At 38.8% G+C, this 9,575-nt stretch overlaps 1 pseudogene; it reads right to left on the minus strand.

The window, feature by feature from the left end:
• Nucleotides 1–4,405: 4,405 nt before the first annotated feature.
• On the minus strand, nt 4,406–5,799 carry LOC116754620 (annotated as a pseudogene).
• Between the last annotated feature and the right edge of the window lie 3,776 nt (nt 5,800–9,575).

Consider the following 9,575-nt stretch of genomic DNA (forward strand, 5'->3'; position numbering starts at 1 on the left):
AGTAGTTTTGGTCCCACCTGTCACTACCTTAATTACGGCATTGCCTAGGAATTTCACGGACAGCAAAACTGCTGGTTTAGGCTCATAATTTTGGAACACCTTAAAAAAATATTCTATCAACGCTTAGATTTAAATAGAGTTTCTATTTCAATTGTGCAAACTGTTAAACATTAAAATCCACTGCAATGAAACAAATATCAAAGCTCTCATGGACATTATACTCTTCAGCTGTTTTCACAATTGGCTCACATTTTGCAAGGAATTCAGAAATCCAAAAGAAATGTCCTTAACTCTTTCACTGCTAAGTTCTATAATCAAATACTAGAAATAATCTATGGATTATCAAAGGTAGAGAATTTCTAAATACCTGCAGGAAGAACAGCTTTGTGATTTTCCAGCAAACTGCAGCAAGCAGGAGAAAGGGAAAAACCCTCACACAATCATGCATTTAAAAAAAAAAATCTACTCTGCAGACACTGCTTCCTTAGATTGAGACACATTTAACAGCGACACTGCCAAAAAGACACAGAAGATATATCCACAGAATCCAGTTCTATCCCAAAATTAGAGCTGCATTGCACACATTTTTAGAAACGTGAATCTCAGCAAACACAACTGTATTTTATTGACAGCATTAAAAATAAACACAACATAGAAATAGTGAGCCTTTCCTATTCCATTTCAACTTCGGTACCATGCTCTACCAGCCTCCATTAAAAAAAAAAAAAAAGTCATTACCTGTATGAAGAGAACCTGTTAATAGCCTGAGAAGGTACTGGGCAAATTTCAATATTTCACGTTTACATCGTTTTCTACAGCCACTCATCTTAAGCAACAAGGTATTCCTCTGAGAAGAGCCAGAAGTCTTTGCCAATAGAAAAAAGACAGTCTCTGAGGGGAAACTTCTGTCTCAGTTTATGTCACAGGCTGCCTTACAACTCCTGTGGAATTAGCTGTTAGTGCCTGAATCAGAAATTCCTTTAAAAAGCTAGAGAAGCCGGATATAGATAGAACGGTAACAGGGTGGTGAGAAAGGGCTGCTTCTCAGGTCACCAAGTTCTTCTGTGGCAACAGATAGGCTGCCGGTTCCCACGTGTAGTAACCCACGGTGGCTCAGCTCCACATCCCCTCTCCAGGAGCAATCACAACCTCACAGACCTTTCAGAGGGAGGCGGGGCCTGCAATGCCAGCTCTTCAATGAATCAGCATGTAAGCAGGTGAGGGGACAGATGACAGGTCACTGGGGCTGAAACCCTTTGGATATCAGTAAAAGGAGCCCACAGATGCCATCAAGCCTGCTGGGGAGGAATCTCATTGTCCAAGGCTGTACAAAATGATTCCCCCCGCCAAAAAGGCAAGTAGGAAAGCATGTTGTTCAAGGTCAGACCCCAGACAATTCCCTGATACAGTGTTAATCAGATTCAGAAAGCCTAAATGGTGAAAAGGCTCATTTGAGAAGCTGACCCTGATTCTAAACAGATTTGAAGATTTACTACCAAATAGAGGCAAAGCTCTTTTGTCACAGATAAATATATTCCACTTCATGGGCACAGAGGTGGAAAATAAGCTGTTACCTAAATCTGGCTGTGTTTTCTGCACTGTCCAGGCTCAGGGATTTGAAAATCAGGGGGGAAAAAAAAATCATTGTCTCCTTTAAAATACAGTAGCCTGGAAACCACAACTCTTAAGCCCCTATACTTGCTTCCAGGCAACAGAGCTCCAAAACTAATTTACTGCATTATCCTAAGAGAACGACTGCCTCAGTTTCCTCATATTTCTAAAAGGTAAACTGCAACTTGCTGGCTCCTTACCAGTTGACTTAATAGTGAGAACAATTGCGAGAGCTCACAATTTTCACAAAGAACTATTCTATTAAAGATAGTGTTACAGAGGTAGGCAGTTGCTATGAAAGCTAGAAAACTTCCTTGAATGTGCAGTTTTGGGGTTTTTTTTTTTGTTGTTGTTGTTTTTCATTCCTGAGTGCCTTGGGCAGTTTCTAAGGTTTGTCGACACTCTATATTTCCAGGGTGTTTGGTAATTTATTTGTTTTTGCTTATTTTGTGTGTGTGTGTGTGTGTGTGTGTGTGTGTGTGTGTGTGTGTGTGTATCTCCTTGATATCTCCTTGATACTTAGTGTATGATACCTCCTTGATATTTAATGCCCGTGGATGTGCCTCCTCCATATTTTACATACCTAGACAGGCCATTTTTTTTTCTGACAGTTGTAATAATTCTACTTGGAGCTAATACTTCCCAACAATACTATACATGAAATGATGTTCGTTTACAATAAAGAAAGAAGTACTCCTGGAACCACAGACTTAACAAGATCTGGTAGTAACTCGCTCTTTTCTGTAACTCTCCCATATGTCCACCAGACCCAGTGATGTCATCATCTGAAGGAGATAATGAAGCATGCTTTCCGAGAATTTTTAGGACTTCAGTTGGAAGTATCTGAGATAAAAACAGGTTTATAAACAAAGGTTAGCAATACACTTCTTAAAGTTCTTTCTCCCATGCATTTGCCATGAGTGATGGCATCCCAAAGCTTGAAATTGGCAGAAGAAATAAACTATTGTAGTTCCAGAGCTGGGACAAATTATTTTAAAGCCCCACTTTCTTATCTATAAAATGGGTAACAGGACACTGTTCATTTGTTGGAGAGTGAAATAAGATATGGTACAGATGGCATTAAGCAGAGCACTTTCATTCATTTATGCAGAAATTATGTATTGAGCACTTGTTTTGTTCAATACATGGTTCTAGGTGCTGGCAATACAGCAGTAGTGAAAAAAGGCAAAGCCTCTGCACACACAGAGCTTACACCTTAGATTAGAAAACAACAAATTAACAAAGAATAAATAAAAAATATCACATATAAATAGATGCTATGGAGACTATTAAAAACCCGATTAACAGAATAGAAGGTGAGTAGATTGAATGGTCAATGAAAACATTTCTTCTTCTGGAATACAGATTACAAGAAGGAGACAGCCATCAACCATAAGACGTTCAGGCGAAAGAGCACGTCAAGTAGAGTGAAAAGCTTGTGCCAACACCACCAGCTGGAGAAGAGCTTGGCATCCTCAAGGAACAGAAAGAAGGGTGTGACTGCTGAAGCATACTGAGTCAGGAGAGCCTTATAGGAGATGATTTCATAGGGGAGGCCAGGGCCTACAAACCAGGGCCTACTAGTACGCAGGGTCTTATAGCCAGGGTAAGGAATTTGGATTTAGTCCATGTGAGTTGGAAAGTCACTCCGGGGAGTAGGAAAATTATATGATCTCTCTGCTATGTAAAGGATGAACTGTAGAGGAGCGAGGTTAGAAGACTGAACACCTACGAGGGGCATCGCAGTAGTCTAGGGGAGGATGATGGTGGCATGGCTTGGAGTGGAAATGAGAAGTGGTTGATTTCTGGATATATTCTGAAACAGAATTAGTAGGGTTGAAAATGAGGGAAAGCGAAAAATTAAGGATGACTTAGTCTGAGGCTTGAACAATTAGATAGATAACTCTAATGAATTAGTAAAATAAAACAACTGTGGGTAGACTATGACAGTTGAGAAAGTCAAAAGTTCTACTTTGGACATACTAGCATTGAGGTTCTGTTTCTTTGTTTTAGCAAAGTGTTTTATTCAAGAGCTTCTCAGCACCATTTAGTTGTCAGAAAGAACGGATATCCCCTTTTCGTGCCCACCCAACTCCCAATTCCAGAGGCAGAAGTTAAACCATTTGGCAAGAGATCCCGCTAATGATTATAATTCAGATCATGATAAGGCTTGGGTTGTTCTCTCACCTACTTTCTCCAACCCTCTACTCAACCCGTGACTCAAGTAGAGCTGTGTTCCCCCGCAGTTCAGAACGATAGGAAGGAATCATGTCAGTCAGTTTTGATCAACCTCACATTCCTGGCCTATTAGAGGCACATAAAATTACCTTGAAAAAACTGAATTCAGTGACTGCCACCTAGGAGGGACAGTGTTACTGTCAGGCAGTTTTGAGAGCTCAAATGTTAGGGTACCCTCCCCCTACTCTAGTCTCAGAACAAGGAACACTGAGTCTGTTTTCTCTCCACACACCTCAATTGCTCATCCTCTCCTGCCTTATAAAACAGACACCGAACCGAACTGGTGTGACAGACTTGAGACAAACAATTACATCTGATTAAAATGCTAAGAGACCCTGAGCTGTTGGAGATGAGGAGAGTCGATAGTATGAGCTGATCTTTCCTTCTTTTTTCTTTAGAGAGTATTTTGTTTCAGCATAAAGCACACTTTCCCAAAGAGGCTCCTGGAGGAGAAATCCAAGAGTCTGACTGTGTCCGGTGGGAACACACAGTCACCTGTGTAACTCTGGCTTCAGTCCCTGGATCTGTCCTTTGCAACTACTTCAGGTCCCATGGGAGGAGGAAAAGCTGGAGGCAATATCACTCGGCCAAAGCCCCCATAGGGTCCCAGGCTGGCAGGACAATGGGTTCCTGCTCTAGTACAGCTAGCACCTCTTCAGGGACATGCTTCCTGTCCAACACCACTTTGTAGACATATTCAGAGAACCACTCATCTGTCATGCACAGGTAACCTTTGTGACCATGGTCTTCACTCCACAAATTTTCCACTCTCCATTTCACAAAAGCACCCTCCTAATCATCCTTTTCTGAGACAGCAGTGAATGTCACGGCGTGGGTCATAAGTGACTCACCAAAAGTCAGCCTCTCAGCTTTATTCATGTTCTTCATGGAGACACCAAACACTAACTCAAGGTCATAGACATTCAGGTCACTGAGGCCCAACTTGCCACTGAAGTGTTTTCCAACATCTCAGCCAAACCATATAGCCTCTCCATCTTTGATGGAGGCAGCAACCATCTTCTGCAATAAGTCAATGGGCTGGTTGTTTATATATAGAGTTTTTCTCCCTCCAACCATATTGCTTAAGTAGTCCACTGTGTAAAGTTCATTGTACTTGTGCTGGGGCCGAGGGTCATTCACTAAACAAATCTTATCTTCCATATTGAAGAGTGGCTTGACATGTTCCCTGTAAAACTTCAAGGGTGTTATGGGGCCAATCTTTTGACAGTTTTTATCTTTGTCTTGATATTCCCAGGCGAACGTCTCTGGTGGATTACCCAAATAGATGCACACCACTCTGCACACCTCCTCCATCGTGGTACCCTGTGTGGCTGAGATTTCTCCTTTGGTTGTGCTGTCGTATACCAGGTTCCGTAGTCATACACAGAATTCTCTCATCTTGTGATTCAGAATATCATTCATCCTTCTGGTTGCCTCTGTTGTATAAGATTCAGGGAAGCACTTAGCAATAACACCATATTTTTCAACAATATTGACAAGCATATCCCATTATCCTCCATTATTTGCAGGATTCGTAAGCAAATACTGCACCAGCCTACCATCTTCAGGCTCCTTTTTCTGCGCTGTGTCCACAAAAGCATTTAAGAAGAAATAACAGCATTCAACCTTGTCCCAGAAAAAGAGGTAAGATTGACTAAATTCAAATTCTTCAATATTTAATTTTCTCATGAATGGAAGTCTCATAACATTCAGACAAGGAAAGATCCAGCATCGCCCCGAGTTCTCCTGGTTGGTGATGGGCTTGCCTTCCAGATGCACAGCCTGTTGGAACACGTGCTGAACACCCTGGACCGTGGCCCTCTTCAGACAGATGTCCAGCAGGTCGTGGGTGGTGCCGGCATGCTGGGCCAGTACGAACTGAGGATCAGAATTCAGTTTCTGAAGCAGAGCAGCTACCTTCCCCGAATTCAGTCCTGCCACGTTGTTCATGGTGCCCACGCTGCCCGGCAGGGGAACGGTAGTTTCGAGGTCCTCAGGCAAGCGCCAGGACTGCACAGCGGTTCGCTGCCTAAGCTGCCCGACCTGCCTCTCCCACTGAGATATTTTTAATGTATTCAAAGTTTAATACATTTTTCAATTAACCCATTCATTTAAAAATATCTCTTTAAAAGGAGAAAAGCACTACAGAACCTGCAGATATCAGAGGATACTAGGAAAATACTACATAAACGCTAGAGAAATAAATTTGACAATTTAGATGAAATGGACAAATTGTTTTAAAAAAATCTACCAAACATGAAATAACAGATAATAATTTGAACGGTCCTATAATTGTTAAGTAAATTGAATTTACAATTTGAAAACTCCCCCTCAAAAAAATCTTCAGGCCACACGGTTTCATTGGAGAATTCTACCAAATATGTAAAGAAGAATTAACACCAATTCTTCACAATATCTTCAAGAAAGTAGAAAGGAAGTAACACTTCCTAATTCACTTTATGAACCAGTATTATTACCCTAATAAAGACAATACCAAAAAAGGAAACTACAGACAAACATCTCTCATTAATACACATTCAAAAATCCTTAATAAACATTAACAGAATAATTCAGCAATACATAAAAAGAATGATCTACCACAACCAGGTGTGGTTCAGTCTAAGGCTCCAAGGTCGCAAGACTGAGTTGATATGGAAAAAGCAAGTAATTTACCATATTAACAAGCGAAAGAAAAAATATCACATATCTTGATTCAGAAAAAAATATATGACAGAGTTAACATGCATTCATAATTTTTTAAAAAAAATCTCAGTGAAATAGGAATAGAGGGCAACTTCCTCGACTTGATAAAGCACACCTACAAAAACCTACCGGTAACATTATACTTAATGATTAGAGACTGAATGGTTTCACCCAAAGATTAGGAATGAGGTAAGAATGTCTGCTTTCATCAGCATTATTCAATATAGAGTTGGAAGTAGTACCAGTGCAATAAGATAAGAAAGGAAATTAAAGACATACAGACTGTAAAGAAAAAAATAAACATCCTATTTGAGGATGACATGATTGTCTATGTAGAAAATACAAAAAAAACCAAAAGAACTTAAAAATACTCCTAGAATGAATAGTGAGTTCAGCAGTCATAGAATACGAGCTCAACATTAATTGTACTACTGAGAAGTCATTTGTACTAGCAATAAACATAAAAATTAAGACACAGTATCATTAACAATGGCTCAAAAAAATGAATACTGAAGTTTAAATCTAACAAAACATGTATGAAATTTGTATGCTGAAAATTACAAAACCTCTGGAGAAGGAAATAAAAGATTTGAATAAACAGAGAGATACTCGCGTTCATGTATTAGAAGACTCAACACAGTAAAGATGCCAATTCTTCCCAAATTGACATACAGTTTAACAGTTCTAATCAAAATATGAGCAAGACTATTTTTAATATAGAAAATATTATATTAAATATATGGAGAGTAAAAGAAACTAGAATAGCTGAAACAATTTTTAAAAGAAGATTAAGTCTTTAAATAATTCTACATGATTTCAAGAGTTATGCAGCTTCACTAGTTAAGACTGTGGTATTGGTAGAGAGATGGGCACATAGTTCAATGGAACAGAATAGAAAACCTAGAAGTAAATCCACACAATTATCCACAACTGATTTTTGACAGAGATGCCAAGAGAAAATCAGTGGAGGAAAGAGAGCCTTTCAACAGGTGGTGCTGGGGCAATTGGACATCTATAGGCAAAAACTGAACCTTCACCAAGATCTCACATCTTATACAAATATTACCTCATGAAGGATCACAAAATTAAACATAAAACTACAAAAGTTTAAGAAAAAATAAGAGAAAGTCTCTACAATTTGGGGCTAGGTGAAGATTTTTCAGACTTGACACCAAAGGATTATTTATAAAAGCAAAATTGCTAAGTTGGATGTCATCAAATTTTAAAACTCTCACTCATTTAAGAGGATGAAAAGTCAAGCTCCAAAGTGGGAGAAAATATTTGCAAACCACATATCTGACAAAACACTATTATCTAGACTATATAATGAATGTACAAAACTCAACAGGAAAATGCATACAACCCAGTTAGAACATGAACAAAAGACATGAAGACATTTCACCAAAATAAGATATTCAAATGGCAACAAAGCACATGCAAAGATGTTTGATACCATTAGTCATTACTGAAATGAAAAATAAAACTACAGTGAGTCCATCATTACACATCTAGCTGAATGGCTAAAATGAAAAACTAGTGATAAGACCAAAGCCCAGTAAGGATGCAAAGACACTGGACCATTCAGACATTGCTGGTGGGAATGTAAAATGGTACAGCCGCTCTGAAAAACAGTCTGGTAGCTTTTTAAAAAAATTCTAAACATATATCAACCATTTAACCCAGCAGTTGCACTCCTGAGCATCTATCCCAGAGAAATGAAAATATATGTTTAGACAAAAATCTTTACATAAACCCTTATAGCATTTTTGTCTATAACAGCCCCAAACTGGAAACAACCTATAAACAAACAGTGATTCATACACACCAGCAAGAAAAAAGGAATGAACTGTTGATATCTACAACCTGGATGAATCTCAAGGAGATTATGCTGAGCAGGGGAGGGGTTGGGGGGGAAGCCAATCTAAAAAGGTTACATACTGCACGATTATATTTATGTAACAGTCTTGAAATGACAAAATTTTTTAAATGGATGACAGATTAGTGGATGCCAAAGATTAAGGAAAGGGTAGGGGCCAGAGGGAAGTGAATGTAGCTATAAAAGTGCAACATGATAGATCCTTGTGCTGATAGGAATACTGTCAATTGACATTGACTGTATCAATGTCAATATCCTAGTTGTAATATTCTACTAGAGTTTTGTAAGATGTTACCATTGGGGGAAACTAAATACTTTACCATGGATCTCTTTGTATCATTTCTTACAATTGCCTGTGAATTTACAATTATCTCAAAATACAGAGTTCACTTAAATAAATTAAAAGTTTTAAATACCTTTTGAACAACCTATTACGCATTACTAACTATTTTAGGTTCTGAATACACACAAGTGAACCAACAGACAAAACAGTGATTCATGGAGCTTACATCATGATGAGGGGAAAAGACAATAGAGTGGGACAAGGAGAATTGAATATGCTGAATGAAGGGAGGGGATGGTGGTACAAGTAAATGGGGTGATCATTGAGTCCTCATCGAGGTGATATTTGGGTAAGCCATTTGAAGAAGGCAAGGTACAAGAGTAAGCCATGTGGATACCTAGAGTACACATATGGGTACCTGCTCTGTATATGCGTATTTCTGTATCTCTGAACAGTTAATTAAATACACTATAACCATTCTGTTGAGGAACTTTCTTGAAATCAGCCCTTAGGGCTCATTTTGATATTAAAGGCCCAGAGCAACCAATCTGACCAATTTTCTTCTAGGAAAGGCAACTATAATCACCAATTTTGTTGGTGATCCATTGCCTGTGTCTATTTACCACTGGGGATGTGTACGGAAAATATTGTTTGCTTAATGCTATCCTCAGGAACTTACAAACAGAATTAGGAAAACAAATATAAAATGTCACAGAGCGTTAGAAAACAAAAAAGAAAAATGCTCTTAGTTATCAGCTAATTTGGATTAATACAAACCGATTACCCTCCTATAATATATCAATAACCAAGGCTGTATGTTCAAAAAGGAACAGACGTCCTTAACGTTTCAGAAGCGCTTGAGTA

This window comes from Phocoena sinus, chromosome 5, assembly GCF_008692025.1.
Source record: "Phocoena sinus isolate mPhoSin1 chromosome 5, mPhoSin1.pri, whole genome shotgun sequence".
Lineage (NCBI taxonomy): Eukaryota > Metazoa > Chordata > Mammalia > Artiodactyla > Phocoenidae > Phocoena > Phocoena sinus.